The 12,680-nt window shown below is 41.7% G+C and overlaps 1 protein-coding gene across 1 annotated transcript in view; it reads right to left on the bottom strand.

Moving 5' to 3' along the window:
- The window catches only part of ndrg2 (NDRG family member 2), a 58,108-nt gene extending 49,015 nt beyond the window's left edge, over positions 1-9,093 (bottom strand). The window contains exon 1 of the mRNA XM_049568153.1: positions 8,599-9,093. The gene's annotated coding sequence lies outside the window, so the exon portion shown is untranslated. The remainder of the gene's footprint in view (positions 1-8,598) is intronic.
- Positions 9,094-12,680: the final 3,587 nt, after the last annotated feature.

Raw genomic sequence — 12,680 nt, 5'->3', positions numbered from 1 at the left:
GTGTCTGATGTGACTGGAAACAAGATTGATATGAGCCAAGTTTGCAGGCCAGAAAGCGTAAATAAACAAGCTAAAAGATGTGAACTTGCCTCATGGAGCTGGGTTTGTCACCATGAGCAACACCTTTCACGTTACACATGGTAATTTGATCCATTTTTAATGTAAACATCTTGCTTGTTGCAGCTTTAAGAAGGTACTTTATCCCCTCATTTGCTTGAAATCATCAGTGTTCATGTTTGTTCCAATAGCAAGCTAATTAAAGTGGCTATCAGCCCTCCTCTGCTATAAACGAGCGGCAATACTCAAACTGAGCAGTAAACAAAACTCTAACTCTCAAGAGGCAATTACACCCACAGACATAAGCATCAGCTCCGTAGCACCATCAGCGCCGAGACACCATCAAACACCATAACGCAGTCCACTTAATGCAACAATACCTCACATTTAATCAGCGGCTTGGTGCCGCCGCTACACTGAAACACGGCGCTCGTGTCACTAAATTGACGGCTCTGCATGAACCCAACAGCTGGTGTGCACTTACACAGGAGATCATTTGAGCGTCAACACCTCAACATAAGGACACAGACTATTTCTGAGCAGTCAAAATGACAACAGCATTTGATTCCCTGGTATTCTGGGACCTGAATCCACCTCCAATAATAGATGTTTACTGGCCTAGTTTACTGCATATCCACACATTCATCTACCTTTCCACAGTGTTTTCGGTGTCTTCTGTTTCGTAGCAGCTATCAGACCTCAGAGCCATGTTATCTGAGTTAATACAACATGTGGAATATTGGTCAGTTTATCACTGCAGCTCATTTAAAGTCAGGAAATTAACTCCATCGGTCAATATATTCATATAATAAACTGTTTCATTGTCAGAACTTCATTGTTTTACAAGTGATGACTCATAACTTGAACAACAAACAATAAAATGCTTCAATTTCATATGAGTATTCATTAAACAAGAGGTGTCAATTTAGAAAAAGATTCTACATATGTAAATCCACTTTCTCCAACATTGAAGGTCAGAAATAAACTATGATTTGAACTTTAATATCTCACCACTGTACAGCCCTAACAGGTCAAGCATATCGTCTTTCCCCTGCGGTCATCACTGATGGATTAGCAAACACTGCGGGAGTAAATGTTAATATTGGTTGAGTCAACAGGCAAGGTGACAGACTGAATACGCTCGAGTAAGTTTCCCCCAACAGCTGAAAGGAGGTACATTTGTGCTTTAAAGGAGGGGGCAGAAATGCAAGTGCAATAAGTTCTCCTATTTTTAAATCAACTAGAATTGCCATTTTCTCCACTCTTTACTTTCATTCCCCCCTCATAGGCCACTTTATATGTTTGGAAATGATTCTCCTGTGTGTGTATATTTGTGTGTGTACGTCTTGTTTTACTATAGTGAAAAAACATAAATAATTCTCATTATGATAATAATAAAAAACTTTATTTATTTAGCACTGTTTAGCAGCACACAGTGCTTCAAAAAACTAAAAGGAAAAAAGCAGACAGTTGGTGTAACATTACCCCCCTGACCTTGATGCCAGTTACACAACAATATCTAGCTTAAGTTTGCTAACACTGGCTAACCTCAAAAAAATAAAATAACCAAAATAAGCTAACGGTCATGCCAGACCAAGCAAGCAGTGGCGAAAATACTTGAAGGTTGATATTACTGTCTTTAAGAGGCTGTGGGGTGCTTACTTTTTATGTCAGCACAAAAGTATCTTGTGAAACTTGAAAACATAAAACATTCATTGGTAGTGATGGCCAAATGAGGCCTCATGAACCACTGTCTTTATTTTCTGAAGCCACTAGATGGCGCTGTCTGTTCAAGAAAGGTTTGAAAGCACACTTCATTGCAAGTCCTTAAGTCTAGTGATGGCCAAATGAGGCCTCATGAACCACTGTCTTTATTTTCTGAAGCCACCAGATGGCGCTGTCTGTTCAACAAAGGTTTGAACATTGCAAGTCCTTCAGCCTTTATCTTTAAACCAAGAGCGCTATCTGGTGAGGTCAGAAAATAAAGAAATTGGTTCATTAAGCTACATTTGGCCATCACTACTTAAGTCTTTGTCTTTAAACCAAGAGCACCATCTGGTGGGGTCAGAAAATACAGAAAGTGGTTCATGAGGCTTCATTTGGCCATCACTATCCATTGGTACCAACCATGTAATCCTAGCTTTTTGGGAAGGGGGCGATATAACTCTCCAAAGTTGGCTAAATTTTGGTGAGAGGAACAATTGGCATGGCCATTTTAAAAGGGGTCCCTTGAACTGTCACCTCAACATGTTTGAATGAAAATGGATTCTATGGGTACCCACGAGTTTGCCCTAATCTTGGGAAGACTTGTTGGCAAAAAAGGTTTGCTCCTTACAATCCATGTACTCCAAACTTCAGCTGTGTATTTGTCCTTTTAAGGGAAATGACAGTCAGCCTGTTTGAAGAACAAATAATCACCTAACACAAACAGATACATAAGACATTAAAACAGGATTGCTGTGGAAGAAAATGTCTATGCACATCAGATAATTAGTAATATTAACTGTAAAACAGGAGGTAAATCAGTATGCCAATCCTTCCTAACTCTTCATATTGACAGTTTTCAACTAAGCTATATACTAGGGGTGTGAAGGTCCATTGATCTTGATCGATATATCGATTCAGTGGCCCTATCTGGCAACCACTATGAAAAATTTCTCAGGCCGCCCCTGCAAGTCAGGCTGTACACTCCACAGCCTCTTACTTTATAATAGGAACACTGTGGTATTTCCTCTTTCAAACGTTACATCGTCAAGCTTTACAATTGTCTTTTCAGCTATGTATAATTTATAATTTCAGCGTGAACAAATGTTGTAAATCATGCCTTGTGTTACACAAATCATGGCGCCCTGTTAGGAACCTGGAGTGCAAAAGGTCAAACTGTCACTGACAATCCAAATGAACACGGGCGATGTCCAATGATGGTACAACCAGTCTGTAATGAGGTCACGATGGTCGATAGCCACCATGTCAACACATTCAGCGGTGCAGGGACAATGAAACATGGGGGTTAACAAACATGGCCATCACCATCTTTCTGCCAAACACAAAACTTAAGCTACTGAGTCATCACTTAACAAATGTTTCTGTTCTGTCAGTGGGCTCAGAAATGGCTGCAAGCTCCTACCGAGTAGAGACTGAACCGCCACAGTTTAATGATGTCAACAAGCTGATCTTGGATTATTAGTCTGGCCAGAACACAAACACTCGGGGATACGGCGTCAGACCAAAGGGCAACTGTTACAGCTGAAGAGTTTATTTTCCATCCTGACAGATGCATATGCCACGACTCCGGAAAAAACTGCACAAATTACAGCTGTGACATTTTGACAGCCCGGCCCGTTCACAGTTACAGTGTCCTCACTCCAACCTGAATCTGCTGGGAGATAATTAGCAACTTCTGGCAGTCATACAGTGTATACAGATGTCATCCATGGGTCCAAAAATGAATTTGTGCCAAGTCTTAAAATGACATTTTGGCAGTATAATAAAGTACAACTGCCACATCCTGTTGCCGTTATACTGCATTGAAAGTTCTATTGTTATGGGATGCATTATTGATCAATCTATTGCTTATTTGGTCAACAAATTAGATCAATAAGTCAATAAATAATTACCAAATCCTGTGATCAATGGCTCATTTAGTTTGATCAACAGCAAACCGTAAAGAAATTCAGTTCACAAACAGCATCCATTCTTATATTTCCTTTATGCTGAAATACTAAGGCCAAATAAAAAAACAGGCATCTTACACAAGATTAATTCTGCAGCTCCACATCTGGGGAACATAATCAAATTAAAATAAAACACGCTCAGCAGAACAATCTGTTCTCCTGACCTCTATAAATACCCCATGGTTTGTAATTTATGATGCTGGAACAGATTTAGAAGGAAAGCCTTTTATGTCTTCAAACATGTCTTCCTCTCGACACGATCAGCTCGAGACACTGTGAAGATCTGCGTGTTTAGTCAGTTTCAGAGATGTAGCTGAGTGTTAACCGGAGAATTCAAATAATCATTAAGTAAAATGAGCACTATAATAATGTCAAAATATCTATTTTAAATAATTAAATCCAGCAGTCAGAGATGTACTTGAAAATACACCCCAGAGCAGAAACACTCACTTAAGGTTTATAAGTTAAAGTGGTCATTAAGAGAGTTACATTATTCATTTGTTAAAGCATAAGCACGGTTTTAATGCTGTAGCTGGTCCTTGTGGTGCTATATTATTCCATAGACGGCAGGGTGGTTTAGACTCGCACCTATTCCACTTGTGGACAGTGTTATCTAGCTGTGCAGAGAGTTCTGGCCTTATCTGTGGTTGTGAGATATCTGCCTCTGACATATCTGCCTCCATGCCCAATACAACAGAGGTGGATGGAATTTTGTTTGCACTGTAAAGACCGTTGAAAAGACACACTGAAAGGTACGGTCACACACAGGTGAAATTAACATTGGCTTGTATTTGCCCCCCGTTCACTTCCATTCAACATTTGCTTCCAGCGGCAAAGCAAATTCACATCTTTGTGTGGAGTTCAACTTTGGTGAACCTTGAATGGCCAACCTCAACCAATCGCAAAGAAGTATGCATGGAAGAGACACTGATTGTTGCCATGTCTAACTAGCCTCGCGTCACCAGGGTCTTCACATAAAGTGAAGAGCCTGGTTTCTATTCACTCCAAATTTTGTCTGGATTCTGGTTCCGGTCTAGAGAGCGGATGCCGAATTCACCAAATTCACCAAAGTAAAACTTTAAATTCTGGCGCGCCATCGATTTGGGGTGATGAGGGGTGTAAGAAAATCGACTGACTTAATGGCTTGGGGTTTTTCTTGTAAATTATATTCTTTAAATTAAAGTTTCACCGCATTTTTATTAGCTTGGTGCTTTGATTTTGACGGAAAGGCGCATCCATCGAATTCCAGATCCTGTCTTACTCGTCCTGGTTCCGGTTCCTTACCAAAACGGCCACTAACGGCCCCAGACTATGTCTAACCATCCAATATTGTATGATATTCAAGAGGATAGACTGTATACAGGGTGTCTACAGGTATCAGACAGTTAAGTTTAGAACTTTTTTGGACCCGTTCAAGGCACCTTTTAACCAAATTTAGGACAGATTTTTGGACAAATCATGTCCATGTACATATTTAAGCATTGCATGCAAGTAGTATATATGTGCAGAGGTAAGTGTTATGTAGGAATATGGTTATTAGCGTGAGTTAAGTCAATCTACATTTTGCCAACAGGTAAGTGCAAGTGTGAAGTAAAATGACAGTCTTATAGTTTTTTAAAGATTTGTAACATTAGAAATATGGACTTTTACATAGTAAGGCTTCACTCATTTTCACAAGAGGAAATTAAAACTGGATAAATGAAATTAGATCAAATGTTTGTAGTAGTTAAGACCCCACAAATTCAAAATGTTAAAGCCTTAGTTTTGCAACATTTGTAACAAGACATTTTAAGACTAAGTATAATAAAGATGGACGACACGAAAGCTCCCCAAAAGTGAAACCGAAACATCTTGATTGGCCCCTGGTGGCTGACTGTGGCATAGGCCATAAACTCCGCCCCCTCCATGTAAGCAGATGGATACAATGTCAATGTATGGGTCAAATACATTTTTACCCAAACATGATTTCTGTCATTTCAGGTAGTTTTTCTCACACTGCTGTATTTTGAGTGCTTCCTTTTCTGATAAGTTTGGTTTTGATTAGTTATTTGATGCTATATAAGAGGGGGTTTGATGTCATAATTGACAGCTATCTGTGTAAATTGGTGTGCACGCGACCAATGGCACTGCTCACGATTGGTTGCAGTGTATGGGCGGGATCTTGATACCACAGAGATCGCTAATGCACAAACTCTGAATCCAAATGATACCACCAATACAAGATGGCAGCTGCCGTATCCAGGATTTTTTTTTTTTTCGTAGAGTGGAACGGAACATGAGAAAATTTCAAATGTACATAAGAACTTATAAGCAAAATATAGCTTAAATTAGCTAACAAGCTAGCTTTATGTGTGCCTCACATCCAGCACTGCCCACATTCACCATGAATATGATCTTGACAAGTGATCTTGGCAGGTCACTCACCTGCATTAGCTCGTGTGACTGTAGCCTTAAACTGGCATAACGAAATAAAGTTTACGTATAGGAACTACTTTCTCCCAAGCAGTAGTCACAGTTGGAGCCATAATGTAGTTTTTGTTTATTTTATCTAAACACAAGGTAAATGTAAATATACTAGAGCTGTCAGAGTTCACGGTTCAGGTGTGTGGAACGGGAAGTTTTTGTTATGAAAGCATGTCAAAAAGTATGACGTATTGGTGTGTAAAACTTAATTTGGTGAATGGAATTATGATTACATATGGACAATGCTGTCGCTCTTCTGTGTTATGGTGAGCATGTGTTTACTGTACTGAGAATAAATGGGTCGCCAAATCCAAATAGATAACGCACACTGGAGATTTGTTTATTCTTAGTCCAGAACACATGTCCGGAACAAGTTTACATTAGACATTTTGTTTTGTTAAAAGTCACCAGAAAACTGCATGTCCACAGAGAGTAACCATGACAGTTTTTGAAGAGACACACCGGTTATGAGATTTTCAGATATTAGTCTTCAGTGTTTTGAGCAGCACAACTAAAATTCCATTCACCTCCACTGCAGTGGGATAATATCTCAAATCATCAGCAGATAAAACCCAAACTATGAGCATGTGTGTGTGTGTGCTGACATTTGGGTGAACTGACCCTTTAATATCCTCCTAAAACGCAGTATTAATCAGAGGTGAAGTTTTTACAGTGTGTGCTCACTCCCTCTGGTCTGATGATGAAAAGTCATCTGAAATAAACAGCCACAAAATTATGGATGCAGGGCTGCTAACACCACACCCACCAGTATCTCCAACAAAGAAAGACAAACTGTACACTCTGTGAGAGTGTGTGTCCCTGTCTGCGTCCGTGTGTGTGTGTGTGTGTGTGTGTGTCTGCATCTCTACATCTCAGCACAGTCTGTAATTTCTGACATACAGCCTGTGGCGCGCGTGCGTCCTGGTGCATTTGTACATCTGAACGCACAATCCTGGAACAATGTCTACTTCAGAAGAGAGGCTTGTCTGCGCTCGCGCACAAGTCCGTGTCCATGCGTGTGTCTATGTGAGTGTGTGTGTGTGTGTGCGCGCGCGTTATCAGCAGGAGCTCCACTTCACTCAAAGAGCAGTGAGGCCGCGAGTCTCCAAATGCGGTATGACTCACAGAATCTGCGCGCGAGCTTTGCTTGAGTGCGTACGTGCGTGTGCGCAGCTTGCACCGCGGTGAAAACCTGTCTGTGGAGCCCTCTCACTTTGTGTGTGTGTGTGTGTGTGTGTGTGTGTGTGTGTGTGTGTCCTTGGTCTGGCACGACACACTGAAGGAAAATATTTCCCCTCGCGCGCCAGGTTATAAGATATTCCATAAGGGAGACTCTTATGAAACGGAGATTTTCAGGGGTTTTGCTGCATGTTTTTTTTTTTTTTAAATTCTCTCCTAGTATGTTTTTTGTTCCGAGCCAGCACAGGGCCTGTGAACACACACACACACACACACACACACACACAAGGGACACACCTCCATTTGACATTGACACACATTATATCCCCTCCTCTGGCGCGCCAAGTGCCACAACAACCCCTCTGCCAGCCCCCTCCCCTTGAACGGCCCCAAACTCACCACCTCAGCCTCCATATCATGATCACAAAAAAAAAGTATATAACCGTGATATCGCCGCTGCTGCAGCCCTGTGGGAACATCCTGTTTTAAAAACACCACAAAGGGATGATGATGCTGCTGGCTGACAGACAAGCCAGGGATGGATGGAGGGATGGAGGGAAGAAGAGGGGGGTCATGTTCATATAAGATCCAAGTTCATGCGCCATGAGTCAATACTGGCCTATATTCTATGTGCAGGACACCCAGGCATGCCATTGAGCTGTCATGCCTGGGTCGGTGATTATAAGAGGGGGGAGGTGGAGGGGAGAGGAACAAAGAGCCGCTGGCTGTGCCACATGTGCGCGTCAATAACACGCACTCTGTGTGTCACACAAACACTCCAAACGGGATCACATGCATGCAAAATGTAATTTAAATAGTCTTTTCTTCATCTGCTGCATGCGAACACACATTTAAATATTGATGTCTTGCAGAGTGTGTGCGTGTGTGTGTGTTGATAGGCGGACCGAGCAGCGTGTTTCTGGATTCAATCAGGGAAGAAAACACAGGGGGCACTGATTACTTTGAGGGTTCTGCATAATGCAATGTTAAACAGGAGGGTTCACGTTGCATACGTGCACATTCCTACAACAGAGCTAACCCTCGAGAACAGAACACACACACACATTTTGCAGGTTTCATTGCCTTGTTGCGCGACTGTTGAATGAACAATGACAAAATCTGCACAGGCTACTCCCTGACTTTCTCCAGGAGGACACGGAGACTCCAAACACTCTCACATGCACACACACTTCTGGCTCTCAGAGCACCAACGGGATGGACTCACCTTTTTAATCAGCAGATGAGGAACGGAAAAAAAAAATCTTCACACAAAAGCACCGACTTCTATAAGAATGAAATGACAGGCTTATAAAGGCAAGTCTCGCTCTCCACTTGCGCAGTGTCTTCTCGCTTTCTTTCCAACCTGCTCCTCCAGTCTTCCCGCTAATCTCCTGTTATTTCACTTTCTTTTTTTCTTTTTTTTCACTCTACCTCCTTTATTTTTCCGCTGTGTGTCTTCTTCCTCAGTTTCCCCCCTGTGTTGTTTTTTCTCCTTTCTCCAGCAGGAGGAATATTCAGCACGCAGAAAAAAAAATATGGAGCGGTCAATCAAAAGGCAAGATGTTGCGATGGAGGGTTTTAGGGGGTGGTGGGAAAGTTCTCTGCCAATAAATCCAAAACAAACTCCACTAAACTAGTTGATTTTAATCCAAAATAAGTGGAGGTTATATTTCATACACCCTGTGACAGCTCCGGTTTGGACCAGACTAAATGCTGAAGCTATATCAGGAGATAATAGTGTGTTTCTCTTTCTGGCTCCCCCTCCTCCTAGCGTTCATAATGGTACGGTCCACCCTTGTGGAGCTTGTGGAAGTGAGCCGAACGCGCGAGCTTTCCCGCCTGGGCCCGGGCCAGCAGGTAAATAAACACACCTGGAGTCAAAGCGCGGTCACGGAGGGGACAAGAAGGGGGGGACGTTTCGACTTGGACGAGTCCATCACCTGGTGGTCCAAACCTGGGCTCTGGGTCTCCTTCAGAGCGTCACTGAAGGGGAGGTGGAGGTCTCAATGTGTCATGGAGGAGTCTGTCACCAGCTTGTAACTGAAAAATGTTAATGACCGCCCCCCCCCCCCAAACTGACTCAACTTTTAGCATGGCTGGATCAAACTTTTAGGGGGTCCTGGGGCTAAAAGTAGCTGTCAGACCCCACTCCCCCCCCCCCCCCATTGCCATTCTCTAAGCATTGTGCCTATAAATTCCCATTAAGTTCACTGCAAACAATAGACCACACAAGGCAGCTTCATTGTACACCCACAGACCCAGAAACCAAAAAAGTACTCACGCTAAAATAATAGTTTGACTAAAAACAAGTTTATTTAGGAAATTGCAGCCATGTTAAGTATTCACTCTTTCCCCGCCACTGACAAGATTTTCCGTCATTTGTGACACAACGATTCCCTGCCGTTGACATGTTCCGTCAATCCATGTTTTCACTATCATAAGATAGGGGGCGCTGTTACACATCTTGTGAAATAGAACAGCACTGCCATGTCCTACATAAACAAAGAAGAAAATCTGCTAGAAAATGCTTACGGAAATGCTGCAGCTTGTAAACTGCACAGAAATGCTGCTGACGGTCGCAGACATGTTGATGATCTCAGACTCCGACACTTTGTGCTTTGATCAACATTCTCAATACGATTTGGATGAAGAAGCGGACGAGGTTGGTGGGACAAAGCGGGGTCGCCATGACGGTGGCAGTGACGCAGACAAGACGGCCGCAGAGGAGAGGGAGACAACATCACATTGAATGATTGCTCAACGTGGCGACGTGTTCCGCTGTACCTCAAAGAGAATATTGAGCTTTTTGTCCGATGTGTTGTTGTTTTATGAAGATGCACAAATTCAAGTGTTAATTAAAAAAGAAATGGAGTTAGATAGAATAAAATGTTTTTTGTGCATAAAAACGAAAGGTCTCTTCTTAAGTTTCATATAAAAACTCTTTACATAATCATAGAACAAATTATTCTGTGGGTCTAGAAAGATCAGTGAATATGATCAAAAATGCTGGCGGTGGTTGGCAACTTAAAAACAGTACTCTGGCAGGGAAAGTGTTAATTTTGATAAGAAAAACTATGACAAATTATGTTTGTGAATGACCTTTTTTCCATGCAACATGTCCTTATACAACAGTTAATATGAGATCCTAAAAATTTGCGCACCACGAATGGCTTACTTTTCGTAAAGTTCTGCACTCAACGTAAAGTGAGAGGTTAGATTTAGGTAAGTAAAGTTAATGTGGTAGGTTTAGGAAACGACACAAGAGGCTAAATGAGACTACAGAATGTTATCACGCCTGACACAGATTTAAAGCCTTGCTGTGGTGGAGAATTTGAAGTCATGTAACCGTGATGTTGTTAATTAGCCTAGCATTAGCTTTTTATTTCTGCTGATTGCTTTTACGCTAAGAAAAGTTCTAAAAGTGGTGTTATTTTTGTGAAGGTTACCCCGCTGAACAAAGCTTGTAAGTATAAACTCCTGTTTGCCATAGAGTTTATTTTCTGCAGTAATCCAAAATCCAATGGAAAATTCCCATAGGCCTTTTTACGCGGAAACCTGGGCGACGTTAAAATTCTGTAACTTCGCAGAGAACTGGGACTTCTAGGACCACTTTGCCCATATTTTAATCCACCATTGGTTATTAAATGGACTGCATACTCAAATATGGATGGACTGATAATGAAATACTGTAGATTGAATTCAGAGAAAGTGTGACATCATATAGGCACAAATTTCGTCATTCTACTGCCTAATAATGGAGTGTTATCGCAATGGAGTTTGGTGTCAGTGCTCGTCATCTGACCCTGTATGGAGAGTTTAAGAGCCTGTCCTAATACCCACACTTCCCCTAGAAATACCCACTTGCACTTGGTTGTGCGCGTTAATATTTAGGCTAGTGGTGTCCCAAAACAGAATTGAGGTAGTGGAAGTGGTTTCCAACACTTAAAATCCACCCTAGATTCCAAGGGAGCCCCGACCCACACTTTCAGCGAAGTGAAAGATGAAATTTCCCAGAACACCTTGCGAAGTCAGCAACGTCGGCAAGTTTTGGAAAACAATTTGTTACTGTACGATCGGAATGTAGGCTATACAAACAACAGATAGTTGGACTAGCGTAAACTCATCAGCAACTGAACACAGCGTTAAACAAATCGACTTAACCAAAAAAAATCGATAAGAACTAGAAGATGTCGTAGGCGCCTCCTGTTTTCAGCATTTCACCATGAAGTGGTGTCTCGTTTCTTAGGGAAAGATCTCTACCCAAATATTTCACACTTCTCACACCTCAATTAAGGGGTAGAAATGGGATTGGGACTGTTTTTTTTGTTTTTTTTTCAGTGGAGTTTGGTATACCTGCTCTTCTGATGTGACTTTATGGAGAGTTAAAATCAGTGTCTTTTTCAGTGGAGTTCTGTATACCCACTCGTCTGACGTGACTCTGTAAATCAGTGTTTCTGAAGTGGAGTTTGGTATACCTGGTTTTCTGATGTGACTCTGTATGGAGAGCGAAATTCAGTGGTTTTTTTGCAATGGAGTTCTTCTGCATATTTGGTGAAATTTAATATTAATCAAGTGTGATCAGACAGTTACACAGCCCAGAATATCAGTGTAGTTCAAACAAGAGCATAAATATCTTTCTCCTCTCAACATGCAGTAAATTGAATTTGAATGGTTGATATGTTTGATGTCCAACTTGCTCTCCCATTCTGGCAAAGAAAAAGAAATCTGATCTTGAGCCTTACAGCCTCACTGCTTACTTAACCGTGGATTCAAAGGTATGATAAATGGTTTATCTGATGTGTTGTTGAAAGTTGAAAGTAACCTGTTGTACAATGAGACGTAAGGTGAATTCAGGGAGTTCAGTATGTATAAACACTTTCTATAAACAGAGGAAAACTTTCCCCTCTCTTTCTCTTCTCCAGCCCTCTCAGCCTTTGATGATACCACTTCCATTTTAAGCGCGAGGCACTTGCATAATTCCGTTCTCTATGCCGGGATACATAATGAGCTCTTTTATACTGGAGCAGAGGGAAAAATAAACACGACACATGCAATCCCACTCTGAGACTGTGCCGCACTGTACTCCAAACCCAGAGCAGAGCTGCTGAGAAGCAAAACATCACTCATCAGCTCTGCGGCTATGTAAGTCAGGTCATAGTTTCCCCAAGTGACACACATAGACTCTTGTTCATACTGCCACAGGATGACCACACTGTTTGCTGTATGTGCTTCTTGGCTGCATTTAGAATGGAAAAAGAATCAGAGCAATATTCCTTTAGGGATTTATAATGAAGCAGTGATTATAGT

This window comes from Epinephelus fuscoguttatus, linkage group LG23 (assembly GCF_011397635.1).
Source record: "Epinephelus fuscoguttatus linkage group LG23, E.fuscoguttatus.final_Chr_v1".
NCBI lineage: Eukaryota > Metazoa > Chordata > Actinopteri > Perciformes > Serranidae > Epinephelus > Epinephelus fuscoguttatus.
This window is presented reverse-complemented; position numbering and strand designations above follow the sequence as displayed.